This window comes from Rhinopithecus roxellana, chromosome 19 (genome assembly GCF_007565055.1).
Source record: "Rhinopithecus roxellana isolate Shanxi Qingling chromosome 19, ASM756505v1, whole genome shotgun sequence".
In the NCBI taxonomy this organism is placed as follows: Eukaryota; Metazoa; Chordata; class Mammalia; order Primates; family Cercopithecidae; genus Rhinopithecus; species Rhinopithecus roxellana.
Genome location: NC_044567.1, coordinates 52,272,350 through 52,297,982, shown reverse-complemented (window position 1 = coordinate 52,297,982; position 25,633 = coordinate 52,272,350). Strand labels below are relative to the sequence as shown.

General features: G+C 41.1%; 1 long non-coding RNA gene across 1 annotated transcript; it reads left to right on the top strand.

Moving 5' to 3' along the window:
* Positions 1 to 1,855: 1,855 nt before the first annotated feature.
* LOC115894873 lies at positions 1,856 to 10,726 on the top strand. Its single transcript, XR_004055093.1, has 3 exons — positions 1,856 to 2,130; positions 5,310 to 5,794; positions 10,163 to 10,726. It is a non-coding gene; the product is annotated as an uncharacterized LOC115894873 (long non-coding RNA).
* Positions 10,727 to 25,633: the final 14,907 nt, after the last annotated feature.

Here is a 25,633-nt window from a genome sequence, read left to right as displayed (position 1 = left end):
CGAGCCACTGCACTCCAGCCTGGGCGACAGAGCGAGACTCTGTCTCAAAAGAAAAGAAAAGAAAAGAAAAGAAAAGAAAAGCCCTGGTTTGGCCGGGTGCGGTGGCTCATGCCTGTAGTCCCAGCACTTTGGGAGGCCGAGGCGGGCAGATCATGAGGTTAGGAAATTGAGACCAACCTGGCCAACATGGTGAAACCCTGTCTCTACTAAAAATACAGAAATTAGCTGGGCGTGGTGGCGGGCGCCTGTAAGATCCCAGCTACTCAAGAGGCTGAGGCAGGAGAATGGCGTGAACCCGAGAGTCAGAGGTTGCAGTGAGCCGAGACTGCTCCACTGCCCTCCAGCCTGGCAAAAGAGCGAGACTCCGTCTCAAAAAAAAAGAAAAAAAAAAAAAAAAAAAAAGGCCTGGTTTACATGGAACAGACCTGGTTTATTTCTGCTACCCATGTATCACATCTAGTAGAGTCTTTGTTACAGATACTACATTGTTTAAACAAATACTATTACTTGCAATACATAGGCTGGACAGGATTTGACAGAGCTCTTCTTTATACATCCTGCTCTTGACATAGTTGTGTCTAATACCATGTGAGATGCACGTTCAGTGAACCGAGTTCTCCCTGAAACAGATCGTCAAATGTGAAAGACAACCAATGATAACCTGCCTCTGTTTTCCCAACTCTTTCCTTCTCCTTGAAAGTAAATGTAATCAACTTTCCTTTCAAGGACATAAGGCTGTGTGTCCTGACATAATAAATCATGTTTGGATATGCAAGCTAGGGGCAATTTTTTTTTCAGGCTCAAGTGGTGTTGGGAAAAGTTTTAGAGGCTGCTGCCCCCAAGCTGGTTTCTTGTTATTCCCAGGTCGTGCCATAAGAAGTATGCAAAAGCATCAGGCCTACAGCCGATGCTGATAATACCAAATTCTGGCTATGATGTTGAATGACAGAAAATCACATTCATTGCTGGTGGGTCAAAACTAATCATCATAAAATGCAGCATTCGCACTCCTTGATATCTATCTACCCCAATGAGTTGAAAATTTATGCACACAGAAACTTAGATCTTTAGAGCAGCCTTATTCATAACTGTCAAAATGTGGAAACTGCCAAGATGTCCTTCAGTAAGTCCTCAGAGAAATAAACTATGTTACATACATGCAGACAATGGAATATTATCCAGTGCTAAAAATGAAAGAGCTATCAAGCCATGAAAAGATATGGAGGAGACTTACATGCATATTACTAAGTGAAAAAAAGCCAATCTCAGGAGCTACATAGTGTATGATTTCAACTATGTGACATTCTAGAAAAGGCAAAATTATGGAGACGATACAGTGGTTGCCAGGAGCTAGGGGTGGGGTTGAGGGGATGAATAGGCAGAACACAGAGGATTTTTAGGACAATGGACCTATTCTTTAAGATACTATAATGGTGAATACATGTCATTTTACATTTCTCCAAACACAGACAATGTACAACACCAAGAGTGAATCCTAATGTAACCTGTGGGCTTTGGTTGGTGACGACGTGTCCTTGTAGGCTCATAGACTGTAAGCAGTGGACCACTCTGGTGTGAAATGTTGATAGTGGGAAGTGTTGTGTCCATGTTGGGGCAGAAGGTCTATGGGGACTCTGTACTTTCTGCCCAATTTTGCTATGAATCTAAAATTGCTCTAATATATAATGTATTAGAAAAACTTTATTGAGCACTAAACAAATGCAATGCAATATTTGCTGGCTCACCAATAGATGATTGGTTATGTCCTCTAGTTTGAAGTTACTCACTTTGACAGCTTTATTGCCTTTTAAATATTTGAAGTTCACTCATAATTAGGAACATAGAATACCACAGCGTTCATTTGCATTATTTCAGGGTAGACTGTGATTTCACTATACTTGGAGTTGTTGTGGATAGGTATGTTGTCTCTTTGCATTCCTAAGACCTAATGTAATGTCTCATACACAGCGGGCACTGGATTAGTTATTGTTGATTGAGAGAGAAAGACTTCTTTAAAAAAGGGTTTTTGTTAAGGAGTCTGGGAATCATGGAACCATAGTGACCAACTGTTATGGACTGGGTTGTATCCCCCTCCAATTCAGTTACGGTGCTGCTTCAGAAAGAAAAGAGGTGAGCTATTTTTTAAAAGCATATATCTATTGGCTTTGAAAATGCCTATATCATCATGAATAGAATGCTGGTAAAATTATGAAAGCTGAAGACCATTTTGGTGAGGTCTCATGTGGAAATGAGATGCAGCTTATTAGAAACGGGAGGAAAAGTCACCCTTGTTATAAAGTGGCAAAGAACTTGGATGTGTCATGTTCTAATGTTTTGTGAAAGGTAGAACTTGCAAGTGATGTAATTATATATCTTGCTGAGGAGATTTCTAAGCAAAGCGATGAATTAGTGGCATGGTTTCTCTTTACCACTTATAGTAAAATGCAAGAGAAAAGAGATAAATTAAAATAATACTTAAACAAAAAGGAATCACAGGCCAGGTGTGGTGCTTCACTCCTGTAATGCCAGCACTTTGGGAGGCCAAGGAGGGCAGATCACTTGAGGTCAGAAGTTCGAAACCAGCTTAGTGAAACCCCATCTCTACTAGTTTTGTAAAAATACAAAAAATAGCTAGGCGTGGTGTCATGCACCTGTAGTCCCAGCTACTCGGGAGGCTGAGGCAGGAGAATCACTTGAACCTGGGAGGAGGAGGCTGCAGTGAGCCGAGATGGCACCACTACACTCCAGCCTGAGTGAGGGAGCAAGACTCTGTCTCAAAAAAGCAGAATCACAGCTTGAGTATCTGGAAAATCCTCAGCCTGTCTATATTGCAAAACATAAGACACATGTTCGGCCGGGCGCAGTGGCTCATGCCTGTCATCCCAGCACTTTGGGAAGCCGAGGCGGGTGGATCACCTGAGGTTGGGAGTTTAAGACCAGCCTGACCAACATGAAGAAACCCCGTCTCTCTACTAAAAATACAAAATTAGCCGGGCGTGGTGGCGCATGGCTGTAATCCCAGCTACTCGGGAGGCTGTGGCAGGATAATCACTTGAACCTGGGAGGCGGAGGTTGCAGTGAGCAGAGACTGAGCCATTGCACTCCAGCCTGGACAACAAGAGTGAAACTCCATCTCAAAAAAGAAAGAAAAGAAAAAAAAAGAAAAGGAAAGAAAAGAAAGAGAGAGGAAGGCAATGAAAAGAAAAGAATGGAAAAGAAAAAAAGAAAACATGTTCTGAACAGAAAACAAAAGGTAAGGCAGAACAGCCATTTGATGGGGAGATGATGGGTGTGACTCGTGGATTAATCAACCATCTCAGGAAAGCCAAGAATGGAGATGGATTATATTGACAGAGATAGAGCTAGTTTGAACTAAAGAAGAATTGAAAAGTGGGATGGCAAAAAGGCAGACTGTCAAACTTACTGGATTCTACAGGACAGGACGGTAAAGCTGTCAGGCTGCAAACATTTTCTTGAATGCTGTTACCATTCAAGAAAAGAGAATGACCATGAAGGTGACTCAGTGGTCATCAGGGCTGCACCCTCCCCGGAGGCCCCGGGAGGACACCAGGACTCTCCCTCCCCAACTTGCAAAGGAAGGACCACAGCTTTGGTTTCCTAGGCCAGGCTGCTGCTGCAGAGCATCCTGGTTTTCTCTAGTAAGACTATGATTTTTCAAAGTGGGTATTTTATTTATCCTGCTTGAGATGCATTGGTTTTATCAAATCTTTGGGTTGATATTTTATTGATTCTGAAAAATCAAGCATTTCTGAACTATTTTTCTTCAATTGTTACTTTTGTGTCACTTTCTCAACTCCCCAGTGACACCAATTAAATGCATGTTAGGCTATCTCAGTGTGTTCCCAAAGTTTCTACCTTCTCTTCTGTGTTTTCATTTTTAGGCTGCTTTCTGTATATTTTCTTATGACCTTTCTTGGGGTCTGTTAATTTTTTCCTTCATTTAAATAAGATCTGAAATCACTCCCATTCAATAATTGACAAAGGAGCAATTTCAGTTTTAAAGTTTTCATTTGTAAAAATCATACTCTATTCATTTTCAAGTTTTTATGTTATTTTCTTCTATTTTTTAAGTAAACAGTTTCCTGATCAAATTTTACTGTCTTGGCTTTTATTTCTTTTTTCTTTTTTTAAATTTAAGTCCTGGGATGCCTGTGCTGAACGTGCAGGTTTGTTACATAGGTATACATGTGCCATAGTGGTTTGCTGCACCTGTCAACTCGTCATCTAGGTTTTAAGCCCTGTGTGCATGAGGCATTTGTCCTAAAGCTCTCCCTCTCCTTGCCCTCTATCACCCTGACAAGCCCGGTGTGTGATGTTCCCCTCCCTGTGTCCACGTGGCTTTTATTTCTTAGAACAAAATCATATTTGCTTAATCATGTAAGCCTCAAGATCTAAAATGTGAACCCTTTTTGAGAATATTTCTGTCGTGAATTATTTCTCTTGATTTTTCCTTATAGTCTCAAGTCTTGTGTGTCTTTTTATCTTTATATGTATCTTTATTTATATCTGGAAATTGAATCTGGTAACTATATTCCTGGGCCTTTGAATCACACAAATAAAAGTGACTTGGGTCCCTGAAAATGTGATTCTGAGTTTGCTTTTTGAGCTATGAGAAGAATAAATTATGTAACCACATTATATGTGAAAGAGAAAATACCAGTTCTCATAAAATATAGGACTTTCACTTAATATTTTAATAATAAACTCATCCTTAAATTTTGATACTTTTATGCTAATGCTATTATTGTTTAGAGTTGACATATAAAAATAATAGATATTCAGAACTGTTAAGAATTTAAAATATTTTATTCAGTGTCAATAATTATATAACTTTATGGTTTGAAAAGTAATCTTTATAGATATATAAGTAAAGCTTGAATAACATCTGTATAGAAATGTATTTGTACTAAGGTATTTTGCATTAGATATTGAAGAATACTTTGCTAACACATTTTTGATGGACTCTGCACACAGGAGTTAAGGAAGATCAATTTCTTTTGGTCATAGGTTGGGTCACTTTGACCTTGTCCCGTCATAAGAATGGGCTTCCTTAATTTTGAAGATGTTCTACACACATCACATAGGTGTGTGATTTATCAATATAATAATTGCACTAATTTAAGTCGTAAGTAAAAGAAAATCCAGCTTAAATTTGCCAACCAATACAGGGATATGACTTACTAACAAAAGTCAAAGTATAGGTATCAGGACTAGCGTATTTCAGTGTGTTAATCAAATCATTAATACCTGGTTTGTTTCTATTAAGTCACACATTTTCTTGTTTTCAGATCATTTCCCTTGCAAAGTTATCAAAGTGCTTCCCAAAAGGCATTAGGTATTTGCTTTCTAGTCTACACACAATGAAAAGGAAAAAACATCAGTTCCTGAAGCTCTCTCAAAACATCAACAATGGAAAGAAGTGCCCATGTCCTCCCTTCGGGCCACTCTGGGGGCCTGGAAATGCTGCAGCAGGGAGCAGGCCCCAGGCTGCACCTGTCCTGTCCTCAAAATGCTGTGTGCAAAAGTGAACAATAAATCATTTCAAAGACCCAAGGAAGAAAAACCAAAACATTAGCAGAATCTTCTTTCCCATAATCTTCATGCACCTCCTGGTCCGGATGAGTTCATGTTCCCATCTCTAAGCACAGGGATTGATTACGATGGCATTTATAGGACTGAGCAACCCCACACTCTGTGATCCAGCATGGAGTTATGATTTACGTCACCATAGGAAGAGTACAAAGGCTTACACAGAAAAAAAGCAAATTTTCAAGTAAATAGGCAATGAGTTTGGGGAAGGTATTAAAAATTTCTGCTATATCAGAGATGTGATCCAAATTACAAAGTGTTGCCAATCAAAACATTTATGCTTAGTTTAAATAGTTTTCAGAAGATGTGTGCTAGGCAAAACTATCATCCTCTGATTAAAGTTTCACTAAGTTGCTGTCACGGAGTGAATAGGAAATACTTGTACATGGAAATGGATATTTTTCTGAGTTTTAAAAAGAGAAGTTTTCCAGTTCTTTGACATTATCAAATATATTAACCATGAATAAACATTACCTTAATAAAAAGAGTTATTTTCACTTTTTCAAAAAAAAAAATCTAAACACAGAACCAACAACAGTGACGAAACCACGAAAGAAAAAGTCCACGACAAAAGCACTGATATGTGGCATAGAAGATCTAGAATCACACACAGACTCTAAGCCTGACTCACCCATTGACTGTTGTGACGTTAGTGCAAAACTTACAATTATCTGTATATACAAAACTTACAGTGATATGTATATACAACACTTATAATTATATGTGTATATGACCCATTTTACCTGGTTTTGGGTCTCACAAGAATAACAAATAATTTATATTTCAGGAGCTCCACAATGAATTAATATGTAGACAGATGTATTGATTCATTTGTTTCTATTTTATTGTTAAATTGATTTAATTTTACCACAAATGAACATACCATTTTTACCCTCTTAGCCATTTTTAAGTATACAGTTCAGTATTTTAGTATATTCATGTTGTTATAAATCCGATCTCCACAACTTTTCATTTCTTGCAAAAATGAAACTGTGTACCCATTAAACAACTCCCAATTCCCCCTGCCCCACCCCCTAGGAACCCTCTAGTATCATTCCACTTCCTGTTTCTAGGAGTTTGCACACTCAAGATATTACATATAAATAAAATTATACAGTGTTTGCCATTTGTAAATGGCTTATTTCACTTAGCATAATGTAGTCAGGGTTCATCCATGCTGTAGCATACATGAGAATTCCTTCCATTTTGGGATGAATAATATTTTACTGTGTGCCAAAACGTGCATCACATTTTGCTTATGCAGTCATTCATTGATGGACACTTAGGCTGCTTCTACTGTCTGGCTATTGTGAACAATGCTGCTTTGAACATGAGTGTAGAACTATCTCTTTTAGACCCTATTTTCAGGTTTACTCAGTATGTATCCAGAAGTGGAATCGCTGGATTATACAGTAATTCTGCTTTTAAGTGTTGAGGAACTGACATACTGTTTTGCATAGCATGTGCACCACCTTAAATCTCTTCCAACAGTGTACAGGGGTTTCAATTTCTCCACCGTCTAGACAACATTTGTTATTTTCTTTTTGAAAATATAGTAACCATGGCTACTATTAGCCATGGTTATTATTTATTTTATTCACCAGATTATCTTCTTCAGTGTTTGAGTTTTACAAGAATATAAATTCCATTTTTCTACTATTATCCTGTTATAAATATTTCATATAAATATCTCATCAAAGATAATTTATTGTTACTGTTTTTATTTCAATGTTTTATAGTGAAGGCCACTGAAGATATATAAATGATACATTTTGCTTTGACTCCTTTGTGAATGGCTATACATAAAATTGTTTCAGTAACTCACTATGTGCCAATCACTCCACAATGTTCAAAGTAGGCTTTAATATTGCCATGTTAAGCTTCTCTACTTGTGATTTCTATATCTAACCCAGTTGGCAGCAAGATAGTTTTGTTTCTTCATTGAAATGGCTCTGGCTTTATGCAGAGCATTCATTCACTTTCCATGCCACTTCCCTGAAATATCTGTGGTTCATTTTTTCAACTCAAGTAAACATGTTTTTTTCCCCAATACTCTGCTACATTCCTGATGTCATCCACACTATGCAAACGGTCAAAACGTAACTCTGGTCCCTTCTAGGAGAAGCTCATAATATTTCATTCAAAATAAATTATGAAAACTTGACCAAAACATGATATACTATTCATTTGTCTTTTAATTAGGTAAATGCTTATTTGTTATCTTTCTCAAATGTTTCACCTTCTTCTATAATATTTAGCATTTTACTTTTTACCTTTTTAATTTCTAGATTATATTCATTTCTACAAGACCACGTTTTTGTTTCATTGCCTATACATTTGGCATTCCTATCTGGCAAGCTTCCTCTGTTATTTACTGGTATACATGTAATTGCTTCTTTTTCATTTATATTTTACTATCTGTGACATCTTTATAATTAGTTGATAATTTCTGTCATGCATCATTAAGATAACTCATTGCTATAAATGTCCTATTTTTAAAATTCTTCTCAGCGCCTTTTCTCATTTTTCTTTTAATTCTTCATGCATTCTATTTTCTGATTCTTGTTTCTTAGGCTTCGAAAATACCTTTGTATGTGCCTCTGGATTACTTTAGTTTCACAATTATTCTTTAAATTTTATATAAGCTTTACATACATTTAGTATTTTCTGGATAATGATATTGTATTTGGAGCTTGAATATAAATACAAAAGATCTTTTTTTCCCCAAGACATTTAATAAAAAGAAATAATGTTAATGTAGTTAGAGCAGATTAGTAGATGAAATGCATGACTTTCCCACTCACGAATAATGGTTCCTCTTTCCCTTTGCCACAAAGAACATGCCGTATATAAAGCACAGGATTTTCTTTCCTAGCTGCACATGAAGATTTCACAAGCCTTATGCCTGTGGGAGTTAATTTTAATGTATTAACTTGGGTGGGTCCAGCGCCCAGATACTTGGTCAAACATTATTCTAGATTTTTCTGTGAATGTGTTTTTTGGATGAAATTAACATTTAAATTGGAAGACTCTGTGTAAAGCAGATGGCCTTCATTCTGTGGGCATGCCTCATCCAATCAGCTGAAAGTTTTGACAGAATGAAGACTGACTTCTTCCAAGCAGGAAGGGATCGGGCCAGCAGACTGCTTTGGATGCAAACAGCAACTCTTTCCAGGGTCTTCAGCCTGCCGGCCTACCCTGCCGTCTTGGACTTTTAAGGGACTGGCTCGCATGATTGTGTGCATCTATACCTATATGCAATCTATATATCATCTGCATCACTCAGTTCCCCAGAGAACCCTAACATATGCCCTTAAAGGTCACTTTATATCAAGCGTTTATTTTTGCCAGACATGATTGGGTTGCACTAATATTTGCCTTCCTTTTCTTAAAATTATGCCTTCATTTTTTGTTGAATATTACCTCTAGACTCATCTTTGTAGTACGAGTGTGTTATCTGTTGTCAAGATGAAAATACACACACACACAATTTAATAAACATGAAAGGAACTGTGGTGACCAGAATGCAGATGGATGTGAGAAAGAAGGGCTATGAGCTGCCACCTCATTGATCCACAATGACACCATTTTCCTTTCACCTTAACTTTTAGAAACTTTTTTTCCACTTTGCAATTGCTTTTGCAATAAACTTCACTCTCACTTAGACTCCATAACTTATCCCAGAAACCTCAATGCCTCTAAGCAGCAATAAATAGACTTGACAAAGAGACGTGTTACCTTGTTCAAACAAGCTGACAATTCGGTGAAAGCACATAATGACCATCTTCACGTTGCATAGTTAACCGGAATTGCCAATTAAATTGGCGTGTTCTCATCTGATGTAGTTATTGGCCTAGCTTTTTCCCTGTATTCTTGTACTGGAGACATTTAATATGGTCATCATAAGTGAAGGTAAGTTATTTCAAATAAATACACTAATTGAATCAGGTTCAATTCTACTTTGCTTTCTATATTTCAACTGTGCATGTACACCTGCACTATTAATTTGGTTTTAATTATAATTTTGACTATTAATTTGAATCTAAACTTATCTCCCATCCCTGATACTTACCTGGTTGGAGCTAGCACAATCTTTGACTGGATTATAGTAGTTACCTCCAAATGACCCTACTGTGTTTGCTTTTGCCGCCCATTAACACTTGCACTCAGTCCAGCAGCCAGAATGTTCCTTTAAAGATACACGTCAAATCATATTACTCCTCTGCTCACAACCTTCCAATAGCTCTTAATCATACTTCAGCTGAAAACTGTAATCCTTAAATTGGCCTGCAAAGTCCATTATGATTCAGTCCTCAGTACCTTTCCAACTATTTCTCCTGCTGCTTTTCCACTTTTCTTTCTCCACTGAAGTTATGCTGGCCCCTCCAAAGCACTTATCGCCTTCTAATAAATTGTACAACTTATTTTACTTTTTCTCTTTGTCTCTTTTTATCGCTTTTTTGGTACATTTCTTATTGTATCTCTTCCACCAAATACAGTTTGAATAAAACAGTTTTACTAATTTGTCTCCTCTCCATAATTTCAGCAAAAGCAACAGACGTGCATTCAGATTAGGAATACAATAAATACAATGAAGTTGAATAAATGAAATGGAGGGGGGTGAAGTATTCCAGACGGAAGAGGCAGTACGTGGCCAAGAGGAAACAGACCACACGCGTTGGAGAAAAAGGATGGCCAGACTTGCAGAAACCTGGAACTGGTGATTGGCTTTAGAAGTGGACAGACATAAAAGGAGGCATAGAAAGTGCCAACATTTGGCTACACAGTGAAGGAAGACCTAAAATAATAAAAACATTGGCATCACCTGTAGACTCAAATCCTGTGAGTGAAGGACCTGAGCAATGAAGGGTGGATTGAGCCCGTGACTAGCCTTCTTCACCATATGTAAAATGATGTCTGCTTTTCTTATTTGCCATTTTACCGACTTTTTATACACAGTAGTTTCCCCATATCCATGGAGGATACATCCCAAGACCCCCAGAGGATGCCTGAAACCACAGATAATAACAAACCCTATGTATCGTATGATTTTTCCTGTACGTCCATACTTTACAAACATACCATACAAACATACTGCTAAATCAAAGCATCCAGTCACCAAATAGTACATACTGCTATATTTAAAAACTGGCAAAACAAGTCAATGCTGTTAGAATTTGGGATATGGTTATCTTCAGGAAAGGAACGGCAGGTTCCTCTCCTCCTGGAGAGGAGTACTAGGGAGACTTTTGTGGTACAGATAATGTTCTGCCTGCTAACCAGGCAGGCTTAATTTGGAGAAATCCATCAACATATTTGCCTTTAAGATATGGACACTTAGAGTCTTGAATATATTATCTGAATAAAAATGTTGTTAAGGGCGGGGCGCGGTGGCTCGCGTCTGTAATCCCAGAACTTTGGGAGGCGGAGGGGGGCGGATCACGAGGTCAGGAGATCGAGACCACCCTGGCTAACACGGTTAAACTCTGTCTCTACTAAAAATACAAAAAGAAAAACTTAACTGGGCATGGTGGTGGGCGCCTGTAGTCCCAGCTACTCGGGAGGCTGAGGCAGGAGAATGGCGTAAACACGGGAGGCGGATTGCAGTGAGCCGAGATCGCGCCACTGCACTCCAGCCTGGACAACAGAGCAAGACTCCGTCTCAAAAAAAAAAAAAATTAATAATCAATTGATACAGGAAACTGAACGATGACTAAGAAGAAAGGAACATGAAATTTGATACACATAGTAGTTGAGGAATAATTCATCAATGTACAGAGTAAAGCAGGAATAATAAAATAATTCCTCCAGTAAACAGACGTTTACAAATTTTACCAAGCAGTGTAGTATTTCCAGACCAAAAGAAAAAGAAGGAGATGATTCATGACATATTTTTGGCACAACCCTGTGGAAAGCAAATAGATTTTCAAGAAGAATTATGTTGTTTTGCATCTTCACTACCAAAAATTCCCAGAGAGTATAATGCTTGCATAAACATGTTCACTGTAAAATGTACTTTTCAGAGCAAACACCTGAAAGTAACTCAAAGGTCTCACTGCAGTGATATGGTAAAGCCAGCTGAGACTGGTTAGGGGAGCTGATAGTCCCCATCTCTTCACAAGTTCACAGTCAGGGGCATCATGTTGGCTGCCTTCATCTTTGAAATGCTGGTGGTTTAACATTTACAAACTGGGTGAAAGGAAGTAGATATTTTTCTAACACATATCGGCAATATTAAAGAGCAATTAAGTTTAAGAGACTTTATACTATTCTGCTGAAAATGCTTCGTTACAGATTTTTTATATTGCCATTCAATTACACACATAGATGATAATTAAAATGATACATAAGGGGGAAAAAACTAAAGGAAATGCAGTATATTAATCTCAGAAGCTAAGATTTCATAACTTTTGGGCTTTCCTATAGTTTTAAATTATTTACAAAAGCCTATTATAAAATTTTAAAGACAGTAAAATGCATTAAACTTTTAAATTCGTTTAGAATGGCTACAAATAATGAGAGTCTTTAAAAATTTGTATTTATTACGAAATGAATAAGACCTAGTAACTCCAATGCTTGTATCAGTTAAAGTTTGCTGCTTAGTTGAAAATACCATAAGGCAATATGTGTCTTCATTTTTAAAGTCCTAATTTACTATATTGCTTGAAATAACATTAAGATATATGTTTTATTTGGAACTCTTAGTTTTTCCTAAAAGAAAGACAATTAGTACAAAAGGGATTAACACCTACGTAGTTACAAAATTCAAATAATATGGGTAAAATGGTACACTCTATTAAAGAGGATTCAACCCATTAATTACAAAAGTCTGTGAACATTGTTGTAGGAATCCAATATGTATAGCATTTCCCTTTAAGACTTGTATTTCGGCTGGGTGTGGTGGCTCACGCCTGTAATCCCAGCACTTTGGGAGGTGGAGGCGGGTGGATCACTTGAGGTCAGGAGTTTGAGACCAGCCTGACCAACATGGAGAAACCCCATCTCTACTAAAAATACAAAATTAGCTGGGCGTGGTGGTGCATGCCTGTAATCCCAGGCACTCGGGAGGCTGAGGCAGGAGAATCGCTTGAACTTGGGAGGTGGAGGTTGCGGTGAGCCGAGATTGTGCCATTGCACTCCAGCCTGGGCAACAAGAGCAAAACTCTGTTTCAAAAAAAAAAAAAAGACTTGTATTTCAAATGTAACTTAAAACTACCATACCAAAATTAAAAGCACAGAAACCTACCAGAGCCATAACACAAGAGCCAAGCAAGCAACCAAGCATTATATATTGTTTTATTTGTGGACAAATATGTATTAATTGCCATATCATATGAGCTTCATGTTTTCAGTATAAGACATTATATGTTGTAAAATCTAGGTAACCACAGGGTCAACTGGATAAAATATGGGTTTTGTTTATCTGCTATTGAAGACATAATCTTTTGGCTTACTTTGTGAGTCACACTCTAGATATTTTGGTTTCAATATGTGATGTAATAAATTTTAATAAGGCTCCCTTTTGAAAGTGGAAGAGCTCTGTATGCACACGAAAATGTGTCTGTTGATACGGTGAAATGAAGTTATTTTAATGTATTCCTTTTTACAGCTATGTAGGCAATTGTTAATTATATTTCTACCAGCAAAACAAAACTATATACGTGTTTGTGAGTGTGTGTATTACCTGTGTGACAGAGAGAAGGATGGAAGAGAACACTATGTCTAATAATGCATTACAATTCAGTTAAATTGTCACCATAAGTCAGACTGCCCACCAGAGTATCATTTGGCCAGGCGCAGTGGCTCATGCTTGCAATTCCAGCACTTTGGGAGGCCGAAGTGGGTGATCATGAGGTCAGGAGTTTGAGACCAGCCTGGCCAACATGGAGAAACCCTGTCTCTACTAAAAATACAAAAAAAATTAGCCAGGCGCGATGGTGGGCGCCTGTAACCCCAGCTACTCGGGAGGCTGTGGCAGGAGAATCACTTGAACCTGGGAGGCAGAGGTTGCAGTGAGCCGAGATAGTGCCATTGCACTCCAGCCTGGGTAACAAGAGCAAGATTCTGTCTCAAAAAAAAATAAAAATAGAAAAAAATATATATATGTATACATATATATGTATGTGTGTATCTATATATACACATATACATCATTTAAGATATTGCAGAGTGTGTGTTGGGGCGGGGAATAACCTCTGAAAGCAGGCTGCAGGGGGCATCACGTGGTTGAGCACAGACCCCGAGGTGCGAGGGGACCCTGAGCTCCCAAGGCTGAGGGTCAGAGGCAGGGCCTGGGAGCCCCAGGGCAGCCTCCACAGCCAACCACAGACACAGTAAGAGTCCTTGTCTACGACACAGGGCACACAGTGCTCGGTGAGCCAGGTCAGGATAAGATGCTCGTGGTCTCTGTCCAGTGCGGGTCCCACTTCCTGACCCAGGTGCGCCCTGGGCCCCCACAGGAAGCGGTCACATTCGGACTCACCAGGCCTGAGATGTTGGAAGATGGAGAAGCGCTTGCCACGGGAAAAATCCTCCAGGAACACAAGAATGAAACCTGGCCTGCACCTGGGACATCCTTCTCTACGGCTGGTCTACAAAGCAGGCGCTCTACACACGCTCCTTGGCTGACCCCAACGCAGACAAGATGCACGTGAGCCGCACCCGCAATGCAGGCAGGGACATTTGCCTCCCTTTTATAATAGCTTATTCAAATACGGTATCCTGGAAGCCTCGTTCTGATAGGATGAGAGCAGACTCTGTACTACAACACGGATTGGATAATAGTCTCCAACTCTGATTGGTTAAGATTATGCAATCAAAGATGGAGATTATCATCCAATAAGAGTTGTCCAAAAGTTTCCTTGCGCAGTGATCGTCATGGACCGGAAGCGACGACCGGGAGCGTGTGCGGTGCGAGCCTGCCTTGAGACCAGCCCCAGAGAAAGGTGTCCCAGGTGCGGGAGGAGCTTCCTTCATGTGTTCCTGGAGGACCGTCCCAAGCCCCTGTCCATTCTCCCAACCTCTCGAGCCTGGAGAGTCTGGATGTGAGCGCATCCCATGGGGCCCGACGAGGCAGAGAGAGAGGAACGGGGTAGAGGGAGGGAAGCGTGTGCAGGGGCCCGGAGCACCAGGCTGCCCAGGCTTCGCCCCACGGCCGCCGGGAGCTGTGGCCCCTCTTGGACCAAGGCAGAGTCCAGCCCTCCTGCTGCTGGCACTGTCACCACCCTGGGGTCCTGCCTTCTGGGTCTCTGCGGGCCTTTTGTCATCTGGCACTGGAAATAAGCTAGCGAAGCCAGATTTCGTGAATATTGGCCTTTGCATCTTTTTCTTCATTTTCAATGCTGGTTTTTCTGTTGGGTCATTTGTGTTTTTACATTGATTTGAATAATTTTAAAAGGTATTTTATAAATTAATTCTTCATGGGCTCATTTCTAGTGTAGATAGTTGTTTCCTAGTCTGGTCATCGTTCCTTAATTTTGCATTTCTTTCTTGCTGGTACATAGGAACCTAATTGATTTTATGTACTCATCTTGCATCCTGCAGCCTGGCTTAATTGACATATTCATAGCCATCATTTTTGGATTGTGGTTTATTTTTTATGTACATAATAGTGTCAGCCACATACAATAACAGCTGTATTGCTTAAATGTTGGTTCTTGTACCTTTATTTTTGTTGTATTGTCCCGATTACACCTCCAGCACTGTGTGAAATAGAGGGGATGTGTCCAGGAAGTCTTGCTTGGTTCTGATTGCAGGGGAAAAGCTTCGGTGGTCCTGTACTGTAATTTCATTTTAGACAAGCTTAATCATATTAAGGAAGCTGCCTTCCTCTACATTTGCTAAGAGTTATGACTAACTGTTGAATTTGAATAAATGCTTTTTTTACAAATATTGTAAGAATGTTTTTCTCCTATTTTTCTGCAAATAGGATATTTTACATGATCTATTTTTAATGTTAACCAATCCTGCATTTTTTTAGTATATCCCACTTGGTATCCATGTGTTACGTTTTCACATGTGGTTTAATTCATATGATACGATTTTTCTTAGAATATTTGTATCTCTGGCCGGACGCGGTGGCTCACGCCTGTAATCCCAGCACTTTGGAAGGCCAAGGCGGGCGGTCGACTGAGGTCAGAAGCTCGAGACCAGCCTGACCAACATAGCAAAACCCTGTTTCTACTTACAATACAAAAATCAGCTGGATGTGGTGGCGGGCGTCTGTAATCCCACGTACTCGGGAGGGTGAAGTAGGAGACTTGCGTGAACCTGGGAGGCAGAGGTTGCAGTGCGCTGAGATTGTGCCACTGCACTCCAGCCTGGGAGACAGAGCGAGACTGCATCTCTAAAAACGAATATTTGTGTTTCTGTTGATGAAAGAGTGGGTCTGTAATTTTCTTTTTGTCTAATGTCCTGTTCAGATTGTGGTGTCAACGTGATGCTGGTTTCACAAAACAAAATTGAAAAATAGTCCCTGTATTTCTTGTCTTTGGAAGGGTCTGAGAAATTTAGGTGTTTACTTCCTTAAATATTTGGAATATTTCTTTAGTCTGGGCATGGAATTTGACTTATGGAATGTAATTTGTTAGCTGTTTTTTTTTTTTTCTTTTTAACAATTCAAATCCTTTAGTGTATTTGGTGGTTTTCTTGTTTTATGTTATTTCTGTGTCCAGTTTTGTAAGCTTATTTTTCAATGTGATGTAATTTCTTTTTTATTATTTTTTATTATTATTCTACTTTAAGTTCTAGGGTACATGTGCACAACGTGCAGGTTTGTTACATATGTATACATGTGCCATGTTGGTGTGCTGCACCCATTAACTCGTCATTTACATTAGGTATATCTCCTAATGCTATCCCTCCCCCCTCCCCCCACCCCATGACAGGCCCGGGTATGTGATGTTCCCCTTCCTGTGTCCAAGTGATCTCATTGTTCAATTCCCACCTATGAGAGAACATGCGGTGTTTGGTTTTCTGTCCTTGCAATAGTTTGTGGAGAATGATGGTTTCCAGCTTCATCCATGTCCCTACAAAGGACATGAACTCATCTTTTTTTATGGCTGCACAGTATTCCATGGTGTATATGTGCTGCAGTGTGGTGTAATTTCATCTCTGTTGTCAAGCTTGTAGTCCTAAGTATTACTCAAAATTTCATAGTATCTTGATACACTGCTCTGTAGAGCAGGCCTCTGTTTTCATTCCTGATATTGGTCTTTTGTGTCTTTTCTCTTTGCCTTAATCAGTTTTGCTAGGGGTTTATTTAGTATATTAATATTTATTAACCAACTTTTTTTTGTTTTTTGAGATGGAGCCTTCCTCTGTCACCCAGGCTGGAGTGTAGTGGTGCAATCTCGGCTCACTGCAAGCTCCGCCTCCTGGGTTCATGCCATTCTCCTGCCTCAGCCTCCCGAGTAACTGGGACTACAGGCACCCGCCACCGTGCCTGGCTATATAAACCAACTTTTATCCTTGATTTGTTTCCATTGCATTTTTTTTCCTATTTCATTGATGTCTGCTCTTTATTATTACTTTCATTCTGTATTCTTTCATTCTAATCTTTTTTAATTCTTGAGAGGTTTATGTGATTGATTTTCTATCTTTTTTCTATTCTAACACGTTCCCTTAATGTGTGTCCCATTTCTCTCTAAGCGGGGATTTATCTGGCAGCCCACATCTTCCCTTAGTGTCTGCAGGCGCGTTGGCCTCTCAGTGTCTCCACCCTGTATGTCTGCAGTCATATCAGGCTTTGTGCGTCTCCATCCTTGTGCCTGAAGCCTGTATTTTCTCTCCAGTATCACCATCCCTTAATGACTGAAGCCCACGTCTGCCCTTGTGTGTCTGTCCTCTGTCCTGGTCTGTCCTCTGCCTGCAGTTTATGCCAGCTGTCAAAAGTCTCCATTTCTTGCGCCTGCAGCCTGTGCCAGCCGTGTGAGTCTCCATCCTGTGTGCTTGCAGCACATTGCTTGCCTCGAGTGTTGCCATCTCCTTAGCCTTCAGGCAGTAGCAGTCCTCCAGTGCCTCAATCCCTGTGCTTGCAGCCCGTTCCGATGTTTGTCTGTCTGTCCCCTGACCTTCTGCCCATGCCAGCTGTGTTTGCTGCATTCTCTGTCCCTCTAATCCATGTCCACAGTCAGTGTTTTCATCCATGCTTTTCAGTCATGTCTGCACTCGTGTCTCCTTCCCCTGTGCCTTCAGCCCGTTTCTGTCCTTTTTCTGAATCATTTCTCCCAGGAGACTATGCCCCAAACTCCTATCCCCAGTGTTTGTACCTGCAGCCAGTCTCTTTCGTTGGGTGTCTCCGTCTGTTGTTACTGCAGCAGAGGACTGTCATTGAGTGTGCCTGCTTCCCAGCCCTGTCTTCCTGTGTCTCCAGCCCTTGTCTGTGCAGCCCACAGCAGGATTCTTGTGACTCCATCCTTCAGCCTACAGCCACATCTACCTTTGGGTGTTTTTATCTCTGTGCTTCCTGCCCACACCGGCCTTCACCTACTCCTCTGTCCTGCACCTGTACCCATGTCTGTCCCTGCTGTGCCTCTCTGCCATGCATCTATAGCCAGTGAGCTCCCTTTGTATCTGGATCCCTTATGACTCTAGTCCAGGTCTTCTCTCCTGTGCCTGCAGCCCGTGTCTGCCCTTGAATGTCCCCATCCTCTGTGCTTGTCACCTGTCAGCCAGGCCTCGCGTGTTTCCACTCTCAGTGCCTGCACCCATGTCTGCCTCCAGGGTCTCCACTCACGGTGCCACAGTTTGATTTCCCATCTCTACCCTCCTGGGTGGATTCTGGCATTGTGACTGGGGGGAGAGACGTGACTCATAAAAGGGAAGGCTGGAATGATATGGTGGGCGAGGAGCTGCCACCGGGGGGGACGCACAGTGGCGGAGAAGACACAGGCAGTCAGAATCCTCCCTGCATTGGGGCGCTCACATGGGGCTGTGCCTGGTGCGGGGAGTGACGGGAAGCTGGAGCAGGAGGTCTGGAGCCACCCGGCCCTCTTGGGCCTGACACCCTTCCCACTGCAGGGGCTCCATCACCTCCGCAGTGGTCCTGCCTCCTGGGATCCTGCCCTGCAGTGTTTCTGCAGGGATCTTCTCATCTGGAACTTGCTGTGGCGGGTTTCATGTGAGGTAGAGTTTAGCAAATGTTGATTGGCTTCTGTGCCTTACTTCATATGCCTTGCTCATGTTGTGCAAGTTTCTGTAGGATCCTTTTTTGGTTTCTATATTGATTTGAAGGATTTATCTTAAATCTGTAAATTAATCCTTTATTGCCTCATTTTTGTCATAGATACTTGTTCTCTAGTTCGATCATTATTTAGTTACTTTCTGTTGATTTCGTACTAGTATACAGTAATCTGGTTGATAACAATCATGTATCCAGTATATTACTGTAACAGTTTTGGGGTTATGGGTTGTCTAAGCATGTAATAGTGTCACACACACATATTGACAATTTTGGGGGGGTTAAAAATTAATCCTAATGCCTTTTATTTGTTTGTTCTTGCTGTATTGTTTCTCCAGTACAGTGCTGAATAGAGAGTGATAGCAGGCATCTCGTCTGGTCCTGCACTGGGGGAAAAGCTTCCCGTAATTCTCTATTAATTATGTTGTTTGTTATAGGCTCATATTAGACAAACCATCAAATTAAGGAAGTTGCCTTCTTTTATATTTTACTCAAAGTTGTTTTTATGGTTCAGTTTTAAATGTTATTAAATTTTTTTTTAAAACTTAACCTAAATGATCTTATTATTTTTGCCTGTATTTTTCTGCTAATGGTTGAGTTACATGACTTATTTTGAATGTTAAGGACCCTTGCATTTTGGGGTATATTCCACTTGGTATTAATCTGTGTTTTCATAGGTGGCTTCATTCATATAATATTTTGCTTAAAATATTTGTAGCTCTGTTTATGAAAGAGGAGATACTGTTATGAAAGAGGTGACACACGTATGTTTATTGCGGCGCTACTCACAAAGACTCGGAACCAACCCAAATGTCCATCAATGATAGACTGGATTAAGAAAATGTGGCACATAAACACCGTGGAATACTATGCAGCCATAAAAAAGGATGAGTTTATATCCTTTGTAGGGACATGGATGAAGCTTGAAACCATCATTCTGAGCAAACTATCACAAGGACAGAAAACCAAATATCGCGTATTCTCACTCATAGGTGGGAATTGAACAATGAGAACACATGGACACAGGAATGGGAACATCACACACCAGGGCCTGTCGTGGGGTGGGGGAAGCGGGGAGGGATTGCATTAGGAGATATACCTAATGTAAATGACAAGTTAATGGGTGCAGCACACCAACATGGCACATGTATACATATGTAACAAACGTGCACGTTGTGCACATGTACCCTAGAACTTAAAGTATAATAATAAAAAATTAAAAAATGAAAGAGGTGACATAATTTTCTTCTTTTTTGTTCCATAATGTGTCCTGGTCCAATTGTGTCCTCAAGCTAATACTGGCTCCACACAAAACTTTAAAAATACTTTATTTGCCAGCAGTCTGGAAAATTTTGGTGTTTTTCCTCCTTAAATGTATGGAGTAGTCCATAAATGAGCTGGGAGTTTTACTTGTGAAACATTTTTGTTTGTTGGGTTTTTTCAAGAGTTTATTCAATTTGTTTAGTAGATATAGGAGTTTTTCTATTTCATGTTATGTTTGGGTTAGTTTGGGTACGTTGCTTTTTAAAATGTGGTGCATTGTGTTCTCTGTTGTATTTTTAGACCTACCTATTTCCTCAGATCTTCTTAGTTCTTATTAAGGTCTACAGGCTCTGTAAAGAGTGTGTGCGTTGATTCCTGGTATTGGTGGTTTGTGTTGACTTCTCTTGTCTCTCTCTTCATGGTGAGCTGCCTGGAGTTGGGGGAGGGATGATGCAAGCACCCCTGTGGCTCCCACCACTGGGACCGTCCTGGGTCGGACGTGAAGCCAGTGCGATACTGAATCTTGCTAGAGGCTGGTGGCTAGGACTCATGGCTACCACGGATGTTTATTCAAGACCCAAGCAAGGGCTCTTTCATCAGCAGGTAATGAACCCTGCCAGGACTGGGTCCTTCCTCCCTTGAGGGAAGTGGGCTCCCTGCTGGTCCAAGGTATGTCTTGAAATGTCATCTGAGAGCTAGGCCCTGGAATGGCCACTTCAGGAATCTACTTGGTGCTTTGTTTTACTGTGGCTGAGCTGGTATCCAAGTTGCAAGGCAAAGTGCTTTTTACTCTTCCCTCTCCTGGAGCTGTGAGCTGGGCTGCCTTCAGCTCCAGGAGGAGTTGTGATGCTAACACTCCCTTGGCTACGCCTGGTGTTTCACTGGGTCACCTGCATCCCAAGTTCACTGGCTCTGAGCCCAGTGCAGCACCAGCCCTCACCCAGCAGTGGCAGTCCTTATGGCCTAGACGGGCTTTCACATTTCTCTAGGACCCCAAAGCACTCTAGCCTGCAGTGGTGATGGTGGGGTTACCGGAACTCGGGTTTTGATTACCGGGAGGGAGGGTTCCCCTCTGGCTAGGGCTGGTCTAAATGCTGCCTCTGTGGGTGCTGGCTGAATTCTGCCTTGTGTTGCTCTCCACTGTGACAGGGCAGCACTGAGTTTCAAGGTAAAGTCCCATAATCACTGAGCTCTCCCTGCCCTGGGTGCCCAGGTTCTGTCTCTGCACTATGTGGCTGCTGCCAGGGGATGAGGGAGAGGTGGTGTAGGAGATTCGAGACTGTCTTTCCCCCTTTTCTCCAGTGCCTCTTTCCTTGATATGATGTTGAAACCAGGCGCTGTGAACACTCACCCGATTTTTGGTTCTAAGGAAGATGCTTTTTTGTGTGGGTAGTTGTTCCATTTGGTGTTACTTCAGGGAGGAATAGATTCGCTGGAGGATTCTATTTGGCCATCTTGCTCTGTCTCCAGGTATCCCCTCCCTTCCTTATTCTTTATCACAACTTCCCAATGAATGACCCTGCAGTGCTGCCTTCCAGTGTTCATTCATTCATTCATTCATTCATTCATCAAATATTCATTAAGTGCCTCCCGTATGTCTGATGCTGTGTAGACATGGGGAATGCAGTGGTAAATAAAGCAGACAAGGTCCCTGTCCCCTTAGAGCTTACAGTTAGGTTTTGCAGTTGAAATGTAACTGGAAAATATTTTCTCATATGAAGACAGCCTTCACCCCAATCTAGAAAGAAATCTATTAGGCATCAAGCTTAGGTTACCTGATAAATATACAGCTATTTAGTAATGTTAATTAATGGACTAAAGAAAAGACAAGAATATTTATTACAGTGTTTTCTTTTTTCTTTTATTTGTTTAACTTTTATTTTAGGTTCAAGGGTACATGTGCAAGTTCATGACATCGATCAATTGCAAGGCATGGGGGTTTGGTGTGCAGATAATTTCATCACCCAGGTAATAAGCATGGTACCCACTAGGCAACTTTTTGATCCTCACCCTCCTCCCACTTTCCACCCTCAAGTAGGCCCCGGTGACTGTTGTTGCCTTGATTGCGTCCGTGTGTACTTGATGTTTAGCTCCCACTTGTAAGTGAGACTGTGGTATTTGGTTTTCTGTTTCTGTGTTAGTTTGCTAAGAATAATGGCCTTACAGCTCCATCCAAGTTTCTTCAAAGGACGTGATCTCTTTCTTTTACGTGGCTGATTACATAGTGTTCCATGGTGTATATATACCACAATTCCTTTTTTCAGTCTACCTTTGGTGGACCTTTAGGTCAAGTCCATGTCTTTCCCACCGTGAATAGTGCCGTGATAAACATATGAATGCATGTCTTTATGGTAGAATGTTTTGTATTCCTTTTGTATATACCCAATAATGTAATTCCTGGGGCCAGTGGTAGTTTTAAGTTCTTTCAGAAGTCGCCAACCTGCTTTCCACAGTGGCTGAGCTCATCTACATTCCCACCAGCAGTATGCAAGTGTTCCCTTTTCTCTGCAGCCTCACAAGCATCTTGTTATTTTTTGACTTTTTAGTAAGAGCCTTTCTTTTTTTTTTTTTTTTTTTGAGACGGAGTCTCGCTCTGTCGCCCAGGCTGGAAGGCTGGAGTGTAGTGGCACGATCTCGACTCACTGCAAGCTCCGCCTCCCGGGTTCCCGCCATTCTCCCGCCTCAGCCTCCGAGTAGCTGGGACTACAGGCGCCCGCCACCGCGCCCGGCTAGTTTTTTGTATTTTTAGTAGAGACGGGGTTTCACCGTGTTAGCCAGGAGGGTCTCGATCTCCTGACCTCGTGATCCACCCGCCTCGGCCTCCCAAAGTGCTGGGATTACAGGCTTGAGCCACCGCGCCCGGCCTGTAAGAGCCTTTCTGACTGGTGTGAAATGGTATCTCACGGTGATTTTGATTTATTTGCATTTCTCTAATATTTACTGATGCTCAGCATTTTTTCATATGCCTGTTGGCCAGGTGTACCTCCTCTTTTGAAAAGTGTCTTTTCACATCCTTTGGCCACTTTTTAATGGCATGGTTTTGTTGTTGGTAATGAATTTATTTAAGTTCCTTATGGATTTCTGGATATTACACCTGTATTGGATGCATAGTTTGCAAATATTTCCTCCCGTTCTGTAGTTTGTCTGTTGGCTCTGGTGATAGTTTCTTTTGCAGACAGTGGAATACTACGCAGCAACTAAAGTAACTACCTAGCAGGATGTGTATCAGTATGGATACATTGCAAAAACAAAGCTAAAAACAAGCTACCAGGGTATATTAAGCACAGGATTGTAGAGGACAAACTATACTACAAGGCTACAGTAACCAAACCATGAATACTCATTAAAAAAAACAGGCACATAGACCAATGGATCAGAGTAGAGAACTGAGAAGTCTGCACATCTGCAACTATCTGATCTTCGACAAACCTGACAAAAACAAGCAAAGGGGAAAGGATTCTCTGTGTAGTAAGTGGTGCTGGGAGAACTGGCTAGCCATATGTAGAAAATTGAAACTGGGCCCCTTCCTGACACCTTATACAAAAATTAAGATAGAGTGAAGGCTTAAATGTAAAACTCAAAACTATAAAAACCCTAGAAGAAAATCTAGGCAGTACCATTCAGGACATAGACATGGGCAAAGATTGTATGATGAAATCACCAAAAGAAATTGCAACGAAAGCAAAAATTGACAAATGGGATCTAATTAAAGAGCTTCTGCACAGCAAAAGAAACTGTCATCAGAGCGAACAGACAACCTACAGAATGGGAGAACACTTTTGCAATCTATCTGACAAAGGTCTAATATCCATAATCTACAAGGAACTTAAGCAAATTTACAAGAAAAAAAACATTAAAAAGTGGGCAAAGTTCATGAACAGACACTTCTTAAAATAAGACATCCATGTGGCCAACAAACATATGAAAGAAACCTCGACAGAGAAATGCAAATCAAAATCACAATGACATACCATCTCATGCCAGTCAGAATGGTGATTTTTTTTTTCTTTTTTTTTAAGATGAGGTTTCACTCTTGTTGCCTAGGCTGGAGTGCAATGGCGTGATCTCAGCTCACTGCAACCTCCACCTCCTGGGTTCAAGCAATTCTCCTGCCTCAGCCTCCCAGGTAGCTGGGATTACAGGCATGCACCACCATGCCCGGCTAATTTTGTATTTTTTAGTAGAGACAGGGTTTCTCCATGTTGGTCAGGCTAGTCTCGAACTCCCGCCTCAGCTTCCCAAAGTGCTGGGATTATAGGCGTGAGCCACCACACCCTACCTAGAATGGTGATTATTAAAAATTCAAGAAACAGTTGCTGGCAAAGTTGTGGAGAAAGAGGAACGCTTTTACACTGTTGGTGGGAATGTAAATTAGTTCAACGACTGTGGAAAACAGTGTGGAAATTTCTCAAAGATTTAGAACTGGAAATATTATTTGACCCAGCAATCCCATTACTGGGTACATACCCAAAGGAATATGAACCATTCCGTTATAAAGATAGATGCACATGTGTGTTCATTGCAGCACTATTCACATAGCAAAGGCATGGAATCAACCCAGTTGCCTCAGCGATAGACTGGATAAAGAAAAACTGGTACATGTATGCCATGAAATACTATGCAGCCATGCAAAGGAACAAGATCGTGTCCTTTGCAGGAACATGGATGAAGCTGGAAGCCATTATCCTCAGCAAACTAACACAGGAACAGAAAACCAAATACTACATGTTCTCACTTATAAGTGGGAGCTGAACAGTGAGAATGAATGGACACAGGGAGGGGAACAACACACACTGGGGCCTCTTAGCACAGGGTGGGGAGTGCAGGGAGAGCCTCAGGAGAAATAGTTAATGCAAGCCAAGCTTAATACCTAGGTGATGGGTTGATAGGTGCAGCAAACCACCGTAACACACGTTTACCTGTGTAACCTGCACATTCAGCACATATACCCTGGAACTTATAAAATAAAATAAGAATGTTTAAAAACAAAAAAATCAAAATCAAGATCATTATTTTATTAAGCTATTATTTTTAGAGATGGGGGGTCTTGCTATGTTGCCCCAGGCTGGACTTGAACTACTGAACCCAAGTGATCCTCCTGCCTCAGCCTCTTGGGTAGCTAGGATTACACCTGTACCCAGCAAGATCATTATAATCACACCTGTACCCTCTGGCCACCAAAGGATGTGAATTTTAACTGGAAGTAGAGGGCGAGTAGGAAAACTAGATTTCACAGTGTTCCCTACTGAAACAGTAGTGAGGCCGTTTTGGGTGGCCTCTGCATCTGCTTTTGTTTATTTCCTTATTGTCTGTCATTGGAAGAAAATCCAAGTCAGAACTTGTGTTGCTTCACATAGACATTTTTGGTTTTTTTTTTTTTTTTTTGGAGACGGAGTCTTACTCTGTCGCTCAGGCTGGAGTGTAGTGGCCGGATCCCGGCTCACTGCAAGCTCCACCTCCCGGGTTCACGCCGTTCTCCTGCCTCAGCCTCCTGAGTAGCTGGGACTACAGGCACCCACCACCACGCCCTGCTAGTTTTTTTTGTTTTTTAGTAGAGACGGGTTTCACGGTGTTAACCAG